Consider the following 15,883-nt stretch of genomic DNA (forward strand, 5'->3'; position numbering starts at 1 on the left):
AATTTTCATATCGAGACAATCTTTGTTAGAATGAAACATTGGACCATGGTTGACGATGTCTAGTTTCCATATCCATATGGTTTGACCATGGTTGAACATGATTGACTATGATTGACCATGGTTGACCATGATTAATATTATAAACTCAATGGATTGATATTATAAACCCAAGGGAACAAATCCAAGGGATTAATACTAAAACCCCAAGGGATTACGAACCTAAGAGAATAATATTAAACCCAAGGGACTAATATTATAAACCCAATGTATATAAACCCTAAGATAAATATTATAAACACTAAAATAAACATGATTTGACATGGTTGATTTTCATATTGAGACAATCCATATCAGAATTCCATGTTGGACCATGTTTGTCCATGCTTCGTTTTCATATTGAGACAATCTTTTTCACAATGAGACATTGGACCATGGTGGATCATGGTTGATTTGCATATTGACACAATATTTGTCACAGTGCAAAGTTCAATGTATATAAACCCTAAGATAAATATTATAAACACTAAAATAAGCATGATTGACCATGGTTGATTTTAATATTGAGACAATACTTATCACAATGCCATGTTGGACCATGGTTGACATGGTTGATTTTCATGTTGATACAATTTTTGTCACAATGTGACATTGTACCATGGTTGATCATAGTTGATTTTCATATGGAGAGAATCTTTGTCACAACGTGATGTTGAAACATGTTTTAGAATGATTGGCCATGGTTGACCATGTTTTATTCTATAAAACATGGTTTACCATCATCAACCATGGCTCACCATGGTTGACCATGATTGTCCATGGTTGGCTGTGATTGGTCATGATTGTCCATTATTTTCATATGATGACAATTTTTTTCATAATGCAAGACCTCACCATGATTGACAATGGTTGGTTATGGTTGATCATGGTTGACCATGATTGATATTATAAACCCAAGTGAATAATAAACCCAAGGGATTGATATTATAAACCCAAGGGAATAATAGACCCAATGGATTAATACTAAGACCCCATGATTGACCATGGTTGACAATGGCTGACCATGTTTGATGTTATAAACCTAAGGGAATAATAAACCCAATGGATTGATATTATAAACCCAAAGGAATAATAAACCCAAGGGATTATGAACCCAAGGGAATAATATTAAACCCAAGGGACTAATATTATATAACCGAGGTATAAAAACCCTAATATAAAGATTAAAAATACTAAAATAAACATGGTTGAGCACGAATTATTTTCATATTGAGACAATCCTTGTCACAATGTGACATCAGACCATGGTTGAACATGGTTGATTATGGTCAACCATTGTTGAATAATATTAAACCCTAGGAATATGAACCCTTAGATCAATAAACCCAAGGGATTGATATTATAAACCCAAGGGAATAATAAACCTAAAGGATAAAAATTATAAACCCAAGGTATATAAACCCTAACATGAATATTATAAACCCTAAAATAAACATGGTTGACCATGGTTGATTTCTATATAGAGACAATCCTTGTCACAATGCAACATTGGACCATGGTTAACCATGGTTGACCATGATTTATTTTCATATCGAGACAATATTTGTTAGAATGAAACATTGGACCATGGTTGACCATGGCTAATTTCCATATCCATATGGTTTGACCATGGTTGAACATGACTAGCTATGATTGACCATGGTTGACCATGATTAATATTATAAACTCAATGGATTGATATTATAAACCCAAGGGAATAACAAATCCAAGGGATTAATACTAAAACCCCAAGGGATTATGAACCTAAGAGAATAATATTAAACCCAAGGGACTAATATTATAAACCCAATGTATATAAACCATAAGATAAATATTATAAACACTAAAATAAACATGATTTGACATGGTTGATTTTCATATTGAGACAATCCATATCACAATTCCATGTTGGACCATGTTTGACCATGCTTCCCTGAGGCCTGTGGGTTTTGGCCCACAACCCTTATCGAAAGCATTCCTTTAACCCTAAGCCTTTAAATGGCGCTTTTACATTAAACCGAGACCATATAACTTTCGTAGGCCATTAATTATTGGGATTTTCTTTAAAGCCCAGAGCATCAAAACTTAACTACAATACACAGAAACACGGGAAAATTCTGCTCCCGAACATATAGGCAGATCTTAAATATTATAAACCCGCACTCAGAATTCTCGTCGGGTCTGCTCCTTATCGCTTTTCGCTGCGCTAATCCTCCGACCTCTGATCAACCCGATTGTCGTTCGCCGATCAGCCTGATCGTTGATCGCCGATTAGCTTATCGGAAATATTGCAATATCAGCCATCAACGTATCGTCGTTCCACAGACCACTGTCCCTTGACCTCCCCGATATGCGATCGCTGATTTCATCTAAACTGTCGATCTATACCCTCGATCCAACAGTTGAGATTTAAATCGTATATCGTTATCTCTATATTGAAAAGGCCAGTTTCGATATCATTATAATGGTTCCGTCGATGCGATAAAGCTTTGTCCCTCAGCAGCATCATCTGGACCATTGATCATATTGATCCAATGGCTCCTATGTATCGTTCCACCAACATCCTCATGGACTTAATATCTTTCAATTGATGGATTTATGCGTTATATCCACAGTTTTTGCCATGCTCCGTTTTAGACACACGACACACAATTAACTCATTTATCAATGGATCGCCATCGATCCTTAAGTGTTCGATGGTCGATCAACATTACCTACAAACATAATTTAATTCATTCGCACATATATACAGCATAATTGAAAAAAGAGGAATCCCAAAGGAGAGCGGAGCAGGTACAACTATGCCTGAGTAGCATGGCCTGAACGGGGGTCGTAGAACGGGGTTGCAGGCCGGCATCGGTCCTGCAGCCATCCCCGACACCGTCCTTCCTCGAGTCTCATGCCTGGGCTTTCTATTTTTCACCTCAAGTATCCCAGTTTCATTTTACCCTTTCGTTCTTACCCCGTTTTTGTTTTTTCCTCCCTCCACCGATCATCGTTAGGGTTTTGAAGTTGCGCTCAGACAGCTCACGGTTGCCTCCCGTCGTTTTCCTCCCGCCTGCTCGACCCAGAAGATTTACTGCTGCTCCTCTTTTCTTGCCCTTCGAACCACCCTGATCGGTTTCCTTTCTGTCGGTGCCGGTCCCCAACGGTTACCTGGTTCCGAGGTTCCATCCTGTTTAAGTAGCTGGCATAATGGATCTTGACGAGGTGGACTACTCGGACTCTTCGCTGGCAGAAGGCTCCATCTGGCGCTCCACGTTTACAGCTTCTGGAGGTCTGTACAGTGAAAGTTTAACCGCCAGCTTTGAGGACCTCACACAGTCGACTGATCCGGCTCTCTCTGCCTCTCTTCAGCCTGTTGAACCCTCCTCCTGGGTGCCCTTTTCTGTTCCTTCCCCGGCCTCCCTTGGGTTTCTTGCGAAATGTTTCCAATCATCTCCTATCGAAGCCTGTCCCTCGAATCTTTTGGGTCTACACCCCCACCCGCTTCAACTTGAAGCATCCCTCGAAGCCCCCCCTCCTGCAGCTCCTCTCCCCCCCTGGCTCCCCCTGTCTCCTCTGGTAGCTACAACTCTATCCCCCCTCCCGGAGGCTATCCCCCCCCCTTTCGACCCCTAACCCCTCCCCCCCGCTCGCTGCTCCGGTAGGATCTAGGGCACCTGCAAACCCTAGCCGCATGTCCTCCTGCCCATCAAAGAAACAACGCTGTTTCAAATCCCGACCTGAGGACATCATCCTGAGGCTTGAAGAAGATATCCAGTGGGGAGAGGCAACAGATTTAGCAGATAGAGTACTTTTGGGATGTATCCGGGGCAGGAATTACTCTGCAGAAAAGCTGAAGACATGGGCTACGGAGATTTGGGGCCAACATCTGGCGGAAATCCCCTTTGTCCAAACATTCGTGCGAGGTTGGTTCGCGCTGAGGTTCGCAAGGGCGGACCACATGCGCTGGGTATTGTCATCCTTCTGGCACTTCGAAAAAGCACCGGTACTCCTCAAAATATGGTCACCCCTTTTTGACCAGGAGACTGAACAAATTAGGGTCGGGCTAGTATGGGTTAGACTCCTGGGCTTGCCACTACAGTACTGGTCCGAGGACATCTTCAGGAGAATCGGCAACTCTCTGGGCACCTTCATGGAATCTGACAAATCTTATCTCACGACGGGGATGATGGCATACGCCAGGGTTCTAGTTCATCTAGATACAAGAGGAGGCTTACAGGAACACATCACTATCCAATGGAAATCCTTCTCGAGGAAGCAGAAGCTAGACTACGAAGGAATCCCTTACCGGTGCAGAAGATGCCATCAAGTGGGTCACCTTTACAAAGACTGCCCCCTCCTCAAAAAGACTCAGCAGGAAACCAGGATGCAGGACCAGCCCCCAACAGCAGAAAATCCAGCTCCTCCAGTCGCGGCAGCACCAAGGGCGGAATAAATCAAGACCTCAGACATGGTGGAAGCGCCGCTCGCACCCATGTAAAAAAAGAAGGGCAAGAACCCGATCAGGCCTCCATCTCCGCCTTTGACGCGCTCAAGGGTAGCAAAAGGAGTCGTATTTTCATCGGGTACGTCTCTCTCTCCTGTTGACTCTGCTTCGCATCTTTCATCTTCTTGTTTATCACTCTCCTCCCACTTGCCCCCTTCGGTCTTGATTCCTGCCCCCTCATCCCCGTCGGTTCTCGACCTGGCTGTGGATTCCCGCCCCCCTCTTCCCCCGTCATTGACTAGCCATCTATATATGGCCTGCCCCCTCCCAAAGCCATCGGCCATCTATACTTCATGCTCCCTCTCATCTGTCCCTCCCTGCTCCCTTCAGTCGCCCTCCCCCTCGGTAAATTCCACACCGAGGTACTCCACCCGCTCGACTGCAAAGCAGAAAGAGCCGGACGCCATAGGGCTGGCCGCTGCCCCTCCCATCCTCTCGCCCAAGCAGGGTAGAGGCAGACCTTCCAACATCCACAAGGCAAAAGAACAAGCAGGGGACGAAGTGATCCAGGGAAAACAACACACCATTGAAAGGGTTCTTAGAGCAAAGGACACCCTTCCCCATCCCCCTCCATGAAGATTTTGTCCTTCAATTGCAGAGGGCTGGCCAGCCCCGAGAAAAAGTTGGCCCTGAAGCGTCTCTTATTATCTGAGTTGGTTGACATTATCCTTTTACAAGAAACCCTTTGTAAGGCGGATTCGGTCATTCCTATCCTTTGCTCTTGGATGCCTGGATGGTCTTTCCAAGCTCTTGATGTCTTGGGACACTCTGGGGGCATTGCAATTGGGTTCAAGAACTGCACTATTAACCTGAAGAACATATGGGGTGGAGGGGGTTTCCTGGGGGTGGACATTTATTCCAAGGATCTGGAGGAAGAGCTGAGAATCATAAATGTCTATGGACCTTGCCACAACAGGGAAATCTTTTGGCGAAAGCTTCTCAACTCCCCCCTCCTCCTAGTTAGAAATGTAATCCTAGGAGGAGACCTGAATTTCTCTATGGGCTTCTTAGAATCCTGGGGACCTATGGTGTAGATCGACCCGCTTTCTGATTTCTTTGAGCAGCTGCTTGAGAATTACCTCTGGATTGACATCCCCTCAACCAAGATTCAGCATACCTGGAGGAACGACTGGTTTGGTGACCAAAGCTTGGCCAGGACACTGGACCGCTTTATTATTAAAGAGGCCTTTCACAACAGCCACCCTAGATCAAGGCAATGGGTCGGTAGTGGAGGTATGATGGATCACAGACCCATTTTTCTAGAGGTTGGAGAAAAGAAACAGAAGCACAAGGCTCCTTTCAAGTTCAACTCCACTTGGCTCCGGGACCCCTCCTACATCAAACTAATAACCGATTTCTGGAAATCACACCCGACCTCTGAGGAGGAGGATCCAGCTAAATGCTTTGTAAAAAACCTCTCTGAAATTAAGGTGTTGTCCAGAGCTTGGGCTCATAAGAAAAGGGAACAGGATGACCTAATTATCTCCCAAGCAAAGCAGGCGATTGTAGACCTTGAATCTCGTTTGAAGGGAACTTTCAACTCCCCAGAATAGAAAGCTATATATGAAACCCTTAACAATCAGAGATCTCAAGTTCTCAGAGACAGAGAGGAAAGTTGGAGACTAAGAAGCAAAGCAATCTGGCTCAAGGAAGGGGACGAAAACAAAAAGTTTTTCCACCATTTTGCAAATGCTTGGAAAACAATCAACACTATCTGGGAGCTACAAAATGATCGGGGGCAACAAATCCACACCTCCAGAGAACTCACCTCACTCGCCACCTCACACTTCAGGAACATATATATGGCCCCGAGGGAAGCCAGTCTGTTAGAGATAATGCGAGTGGTCGAGCTTTTCCCCAGGTTTGTGGATGAAGGGGAAGCAGAAGACCTCACCAAAGAGGTTTCGTTGGGGGAGCTTGAAGCCACCATTCGGGGATTCCAAGAAGACAAAAGCCCGAGACCTGATGGCTGGTCCATCGAATTCTATCTTGCTTTCTTTGACCTGCTGGGTTAGGACCTCCTCAAAGTAATCAATCACTGTAGCCACTCAGGAAAAATCCCCTCGGACATCAAAGCCACCTTCATAGCCCTCATCCCCAAATCCGACAAGCCAGCCTCTTTCAATGACTTGCAGCCCATCTCGCTCTGCGACTGCCTCTACAAGATCATGGCCAAAATCCTAGCGAATAGACTCAAGCCCATCCTTTCGGCACACATATCCTCTGAACAGTTTGCCTTCCTTCAGCACCGCCAGATCCTTGAAGCCATTGGCACTGCACAAGAGCTCCTTCACTCGGTGCAGAGCAAGAATGTGAAAGGTATGATCCTAAAGGTAGACCTCTCCAAAGCTTTTGACAGGGCAAGCCTGCTCTACATACGAATGCTCCTTACCCATATGGGCTTCCCTTATATGTTCATCAAAAGGATAATGAGTTGCATTTCTGATGTGCCTTACAGTGTCCTCCTAAATGGATCCCCCACTCCCTTCTTCACAGCCGAAAGAGGTCTCAGGCAGGGGTGCCCCCTCTCCCCATTACTTTTCTTGCTCATCATGGAAGGGCTAAGTAGATTGATAGGGACAGAACACAGGAGGGGCAGGATTGCTGGTATAAAAATCACGGAAAACTGCTCTCTCACTCATCTCCTGTTTGTAGACGATGTGCTCATTTTCTTAAACGGCAGCATGGCCGACACCTCTGCCTTGCAGCTTGTTTTCGACCTCTTTCAGAAGGCTACAAGCATGATCATAAATGTACACAAATCCACCCTCACAGCTATAGGCTGCTCGCAACATGAAGTTTTTTTTCACTCGACACCAGTTTCCTTTCCCTACACATCCTATGGAGGAAGGGTTGAAATACCTAGGCTTCCGAGTGAAACCCAGGGTATACAGAATCGTTGACTGGATATGGCTTATTGCAAAAGTGGAAAAGAGATTGAATATGTGGTACAACAGGTACCTCACATGGGTTGGAAGACTCACCCTCATAAAACCAGTGCTAGAAGCAACCCCTATATACTGGATGTCATTGGCCTGGATTCCAAGAGGAATCCTAGCCAGATTACAAAAGATATGTTGCAGATTCCTATGGAAGGGGAACAAGCAAGGGAACCTTTTCGCTTAGGTAAATTGGGACACTATAGCGAGGCCTAAGAAATGGGGAGGATGGGGTATAAAAAGATTGGACTTATTTTCAAAAGCACTGGCAGCGAAGCTAGGATGGCAGCTCATTACCTCACATAGCCTCTGGACAAGAGTAGTATATGAAAAATACATTGCCCCGGAAAACATAATCGACTGGATTTTCAGGGAACACAGGGTGAGCGGAAGGCATTCCATTAGATGGAAAGCTGTACTCAATTCCCTCCCCCTCATACGGGAAGGCTTAACATGGAGGATACATCAAGGAAACGTTGTTCGCATAGGAATGGACCCCTAGATCGGGTGTGGCAACGCCCATCGACTTCCAGCACAGTTGATCGCTCATCTACAGGACCAGGGTGTTTCTCACATAGCCCACATAGCAAATCAAGAAAACACCACTCTTTTCCAGCATGCCTGGAAGACAACACAAGATCTTCACATCCCGGGACATTGGAGGCATGATTGGGAGGACTTCACAGAAGCTCCCATTCAAGCACACATCAGGATAACAGAAGAAGAAGATGAGATCGTATGGGCACATGCAAAAAATGGATCATACACTCCCAAGGAAGACTACTTAAAGCTCATGCAACAAGTTCAGCTAGAGAATGTACAACAATGGTGGAAAGCACTATGGAAGCTCAAAGCAGCTCCCAGAACGCGAATGCTTATGTGGACCATCCTTTTCAATAAAATCCCCACAGGTGCAAATTTGATGAGGCGATCCTTCCATGGGCCATTCTGGTGTCACCTTTGTAGGAGCAATGAGGAAGACACTGACCACTTATTTTTGTCTTGTCCTATTCTCATCGAGCAATGGTCCCTCATATCCTCATCCTCTCAATCCCTCAATCAATGGCAAGGCCAGCCCATTACAGAGGCCTGGCTGAACTGGCTAGAGAAACACAAAGGAAGAGATAGGAATATACCACTCCTTATGTGCTGAGCTATATGGACGGCGAGGAACCGAGCCATATTTGACCAAAAGGACCCCATTTGGCCCAACATCAGATCTTGTATCCTTGTCGATTTTAGACTCCTCCCAGGTGACCTCTCTCAGCCCCCCTATGCTATCCTATCCCTTCCACAGACAAGACTATTCTAGCACTATGCTCCTTTTCCATATAAAAGGGGTCGTTACGACAATAATCTTCCCAATTCTGCAGTCGCAACTTGCAGAAGTTGACTCCATGCTATCCACTAGTTTCTTTCCTCTGAAGAAGTTGTTTCCCTGCCATCCATGGTTTGGTATATTATCTGTCTAAAGTAGCCTCGGGTTACATGGGGTTGATTGCAGGATTTCAGGGTTTCTTTGGCACTTAAAACCCTGATAACTTCCCCGATCTCAAGGTTTTCCTCCTGCATAACATACAACGTATATCAATATGGATCAATATTGTCTATATTCAAAACAAGAGATCAACAAAACCTAAAGATATGAAGAGGGATTTAGGAAACAAACCGAAGGCACTGAAGTCCAATTTCCTCCTCCTCGCCATTCTTGAGTAGGACAGTAGTCGGATCGAGGAAAAGCCATTAATTTATGGGATTTCCAGAATTAATTAAAAATCAATGTGATTTGCCGAATTAAATTAAAAGTTAAAACATTTACGCATGAGCAACACACCATAATGGATAAATCCCAACCCTCTCTAAGCTATGAGTACTATTGCGCCCTACTATGAGGTTTGAACTTTTGTAATGTAACTAAAAACTCAAAACCCCTGGTGGAGGAGAATATGAATAGGGAGAACAATTCATATTTCGATTGTACTTAACTGAATTAAAGAAATGTTTCATCGATCAATGCCTACATACCTCATTGTCATGGTTATTGATGATTGTCGGGCATAAATGCTTCAACTGTCATTGTAATGGATGAAAACGTGTCCTTATTACTCGAATTTATGCCTACATACCTCATTATCGTGGTTATGGATGATTGTTGGGCATAAATGCTTCAACCGTCATTGTAATGGATGAAAACATGTCCTTATTACTCGAATTTTGAACATTCATACGTTTCAGAATGCAAAGAGACCACTTTCAAAGGCACTTTCAAAGACGGGTGTTTGACACTAATTTTTTATTTCATTTTTTCTTAATCCTACATACGTGGTTCTCAACAAGAGGCACAGTAATTTTTTAATCATGCTTTGTAAAAAAATAATTTAAGTATGGTTTAAACATGTGATCTAGACATGCAAGAAAGTTACTGTTGCAAATTTCATTCATTGATTTAGTGACGACTACGAGAATACACTGGCATCTTTAAATTCAGATCATCCGATCAAAAGATTAATTAAGAAAATGATTAAGTTGTTGATTCCGATAGGGGGGGCGCCTATCGGCGTAATTAATCAAAATTTTAATTGTGAAAATTATTAAATAAAAGTTTTATTTAGATTACGAAGTTTGAGAGAGCAATGTCTCTAGTTATAATTTGATTTTATTAGTTTAAGGAATGGATGGTTTATCAATTTAGATATATCTCATCAGTTAACGAAAAGTTGAAACTTTTTAATGAATTTTTGTTGTTGTGTTTTATTGAACAAAACCTTAGTTTTGAAAATAATCCAATTAAATAAGATACAAAATCACAAGGGATGGTGTTCCTAGGTGTAATTCAATTTCATAAATCCAATGAAATTAAGGTTTATCATTTTATGGTGAGATTCAAATTATTCTTGAAACCACTCTAAGACACATGGTGAATTGGTGTTTGAGGTGTAAAATCTAAACCAAGTACCATAATTGAGTGTTCTTGGAAACAGTTTGGACAAATGTTAACCCTTGAATTCTAAAAATACAATTTATGCCTCCTAAAATCAAAGGGAAACATACTAAATTTGTGTTAAGGAATAAAATCTAAATTGAGAAATAAAAGTTCTATAAGTTCTTAAGAATATGTTTGGGAAAGACCAACATGAGTACAATATCCACAAGCTCCTAAGTAGAGTTTTCAATTTTTCTCTTCAAGGCAAAAACTGGTAAGCTTTGTTCTATACATGTAGACCATATAAAAATAACATATTGTTGAGTATGATTTGTATTATGTGGCTCTTGTTGTAGAAAACGTGGAGAACTAAGAGCATGCATTTTTAGGCATGTAAATCCAAGTGTCAAATATTTACAATGTCCTTAAATGTTCATTGAAATGGAGTATTTACAATGTCCTTAAATGTTCATTGAAGTGGAGTCTTCACACATGATAATGTATTATTTTCGAATGAAATGATTCATATTCTCTCAATCACATCAAATTTTTTTATATATTTTTTTATTTTTTAAATTTATGTAAAAAAAATTCAACAACTAAATTTAAAAAACTAATTACTTTAAATAATTAAAAAACCTATGAAAAGACCAAGTTATCCAAATATATAAATTGTAAGATGTATATTTCTAAATTTTTTCCGTATTAAATTTTATGTGGTTGATCTTTTTCCACATCAAATCGAATTTGAGAACTATGCTATTGACTGGGAAATGTGAAAATTAAGTTGTGAGATCTGTTGAGGTTGGAAAAATATGCCGGTGTGTCAAGAGCCATCACCGAGCCATTTGCCTAGAAGATCATTGTTAATAGTTGTCTTAGCTTGTAGCCAGAGCACAGCACATTAATGATAGCATGAACCGGAGAGATAAGTGACACTCCATGAGTATTTGGTTTATGAAGACTTCGTTGATAACATTACCGTGGTCATCCGTCCCAATTCAATTCAATAAACGCAGTGGTGTCTGGAATGTGATAGTGGTGATAAATGAATTCGTTTGCTTACAACCTTACGGGGGCCAAACTCCTCGTTTATTTTATCATTACCGCAAATACTGTGGTTCAATTTATTATTAGTTGTGTTGAGGAGTTGTGACCTAGGTAGGTTGTCATCTTAGTTTTTCAAGAGGACAATCTTTGTGATTTTGGGTTTGAGTGTGACGTGGTTTATTTTATGTGCAGTGGAGCTTTATGGACCAGCAAATATAATATCCTTCAATACATATTTCATGTGGTAAGGTATAACAATATTATAATGGCGAATGGATTGGAGAATTTTGACTTTTGTTGAAGTTTTAAAAGAGATATTTTGAAAGCATTAAGTTGATTTTCATGTATTTAAATGGATGGTAATTATCGATTTCAAAAAACAGAGGGGTTATTTTTTTAGGTATAATATGAAGTATGAATATACATGAAGATAAAAGGAGGAGGCAAAAGATAAATAATGTAAAAGGTTGAATATGAATACAAGACCACTTCAGAGAGTTGAAGATAAAGAATTCACAAGTACTTGTTAAAGGGAGTGTTATGGAATAACTCCTATTTCTGAATAATATTTAAAATCTAGATTATGTAATGAGAAATGTAATAATAGAGATGGAGAGGAATGAGTGAAAACGGAGATGGAGAATTAATAAGATAATTATAGAGATATTATGGAGGAAATTAAGGAATTGGTTTGAACCAAAAATATAGTTTTGTCATAGTTATGGTCATCCATTATTATACATTGTGATCATTCGTGCAATACAAATACACATGGGAATTCGGTTTTATAGTATATTTCCCCTTTGGAAATTGCCTATGTAAATTTCTTATGTCCCTTGCTTCACTAATGGTTGTTAAATACAACAGTCAAGGGAGAGAAACAATAACCTATACCTTAAACATATATTTTCATGCTCAAGTGCTATGAACAAATCCTTATAACACCACATGGTAGCATGAATGGTTTTGTGATTCATTAACCATCAAAAAATACTTCAAAAAAGAGTATTAAGCTATTATTGAAGCTTCTTGATATAAAGAGTCATGAGAAAATACTCAAACCAACATATCAGAGCTTTGTAGGGGTCATTTTCATATAAGTGAGATACATGCAACATGAGTAGTTTTTTTGAACTAAAAATGTAAAGCATAAACGTGGATAGGAGAAAATAAGAAAATTGATCTCTAATTGAATCTTTTCAAGCCTATAAACTACAAACAACACCTAAAAACAACAATATGAGCCCTCTCCAAGATTTTTTTCTCATTTTAGATGGATATGGGTACCATTATGAGGTATTGAGGATTATGGATGGTTATGAGGCTTCTGACCATATTTAGGGGAGAGAAACAAGATTCTATGGCCCTAAACCTTTCATCTAAAGCTTAAGTTCCACAAATGAATCCTCAAACCACCTCATTAGACAATTATTGGTTATCAATTTCCTTAAAGGGTGTTATGGTCACCATGATTAGGATATTTGTACCAAGAATGGGTTTGGAGATATAACCAAGGCCAAGAGACAACAACAATGACCTCATTCCATAAATTATGCTTCCCTTTCTCAATCACCATAAAAGCCAATGAAAATCCAAAAAACATTATATCTCTTAGGTGTTGACACCTAATCATCAGGATTGGGTGAATAACTGAAATTGATGTAAATAAATAATAAGAAATATGAATAGTCACCGGGAGATGAAATGAACAGTCTCTCCCTCATGTATATAATAAATACCAACCTGAATGAATATCAACTAATTGATTTTGAGGAGTTACTGCCTGGACTGACATGGTATCAGAGTCAGCGCCATTTTTGGCTTCTATCTGCCATTATAACTCCCTTATGCCATTTTTCAGAAATTTTTCCTGCATTTTTTTGCAATTTGTCATATCTGCTAATCTCTGTCATTATCCCCTATCCCAAATAACTCTGCATTCAAGACCGAGTTCACTCTGCCAAGGGGAAGTAGGAGTCGTTGTCACTGCGCTTGGCGCCATTGTTGTGGCTGGAGCATTGAAATGCGTAAAATTATGTGTGCTAGAGGTGTGGTATCACGCTCAATTGAAGCACAACAACGTCCAATATAAGTATGTTATATAAAGCGATGTAAGGTTGGAAATTTGCTTGAAGCTTTGAAACAATTATTAGATATATGCTGGTGCATTGTCATTCAACAAAAAATTTGGTCTTGTACTAAGATTTGGCATGTTCCTGTGCGTCGGTTGAAGCATTGATTAGTGATATTGCGTCGATCTTCCCCAATTATATATTATTTCCTAGTCCATAAGCATTATAATTTCGTTGTTCATTGCAGATTATACCCCACTTTATACCACCATGCTCCCACAGCACTCTCGGCCCTCTCCGCTCCCAGTTTTCAACTCCGTTAAAATGCATACATCCCCCACACCTCTCACCGCTCCTATTTTTTTACTGTAATACCATTCAACGGTCCTTCTTCCCACTACATCGAACCTCACATGCATAGGTCCTCTCCCTACTGCGTAGCGCAAGTGGTTGAGCACTCACCATTTCTACATGCTGCACCATACCACATCTTTCCACTATGTTATTGCCACAATCGATAGCAAAACCTATCTGCTCTACTACGCACTGTAACCATTGCCAATGGAGCAGTCCTTGGTACCAAAACCAAGACCTCGTTCTAGTGTATGATGCGCAGCGGCCAGGAAAATGTCTGCAGCAATGAGAAAACGTCGGTGGTGGGAGAGCTAGTGGATCTGTATACAGTATATGCTTACTATGCATTAAACATTTTTGGAGACTGCATTAATCATTCTTTTGGAGACGGTGTATGCATACTCTGAATCACTTTTATTTGGTGCACAAGATTTTTAAATATGAATGCATTGGCTCAAAAATATGTATGGTATCCATGGTGCATGTGTTGAGAAAAGATATCATTAAAAATCGATTGAAATCTTTTATATGTTGAGCCATATGTGATCGATATATAATGGGCATATAATATATGAAGTGCACGTCAACTTTAGAAAATTTTCTTTCAGCATAAGTGTTTTTTTCTATCAGCAGAAGTATTTTTACAATGCATTCAATCATATCCATTGTGGGAATAGTTCTCACTGGCAAGGAGAACTATCCTGAGTGGTCCCGGATGATAAAACACACCCTCATTTTCAATGAGTTGTGGAAAGGAGCGTGTATTGGAGACGGAGACAAAGAGCCAGAATAGCCTACCTCAGATAAAGAGTTCGCCATTTGGGAAAATAAGAACAACAAAGCCTATGCATTAATTGCATCATTTGTAAGTGAAGAGGTGAGTCACGATATTTCGCCATTTTCAACTGCTTCCAAAGCCTTAAAAAAGCTGAAATAACTCTATGACTCACATTTTGCACTTGAAGTTGTTCAACTCATGATTAAACTCTTCACTCTTGAATTACAAAATAATGATCCTCTTGCTCTTGCATCCGAAGTAAAATCTATAATGCATGATATCAAAGCCACTAAGGTTGAATTGGATATTTCTCTTAGCACTTTTCTCAAGGCACTTTATCCTACTTACTCCAATTAACACATATTTCATTAAATTTGGAAGTATTCAATGGATCTAGAATATATAACTTTAACTAGATTAAGTTTTTTCAAAATGGGGAATTAGAAATTCACTTAGTTCACTAATTTTAATGTAGATATTCATCATTTTTTGTGAAAAAAATTATCATGATAAACTTTATTAAACAAATTCATATAAACTTGCAAAAACAAATCTTTCACGTCTTAATCTTGGATTCCTTACATTATCTATTTTCGTATTTTTATGGTTTGTATTAAAATATAAGTTTGTTAAGGTTATTTTATGAAAAGAATGATGTGTATTTTACCATTATTAACCCATTTAATTATAATTTGGTATAGTAAATATCATGCATGTGTTAAGTTACAATTATTACTAAGACAATGTTGGCACAATTTAAAAGTCTATCACCATTGCAACACTAGTAATATCATTGAAGATTTAAAAAATCTCATAGATCATCGAGTTTATACTGATATTGGATTTAAATTTCAAAATATTTGTGACCCTACCAACCTTCTTGATCTTTTAACTAAACAAAATTATGATGAGCTTGAACACTTCTTTTAGTGATTTTTGAGCATAACAATAAAATTCGAAATAATTTTGGGTAATATCTTTTTGCCTTCTTATATACCATATTTGGTCTTACTGGATGATAATCATCATTATCACCATTATCATTTCATACTATTGTAGGAAATTTGCACCATCTTAGAGTTGAGGAGAAAATGCTTTTTTAGGATCAAATTAAATGTTGAATGCGAGTAGTAGCATAATTTATTTTTATTTGTTATTTGTACTTTTGTGTTAAAAACTAAGTTGATCGAGGCTTACTTAATGAATAATAGATTAATATGCAAGATACATATTAAGTAT

Source organism: Pinus tabuliformis, chromosome 2_2 (genome assembly GCF_031772625.1).
Source record: "Pinus tabuliformis cultivar Carrire ecotype Pingquan chromosome 2_2, CPIR1, whole genome shotgun sequence".
NCBI lineage: Eukaryota > Viridiplantae > Streptophyta > Pinopsida > Pinales > Pinaceae > Pinus > Pinus tabuliformis.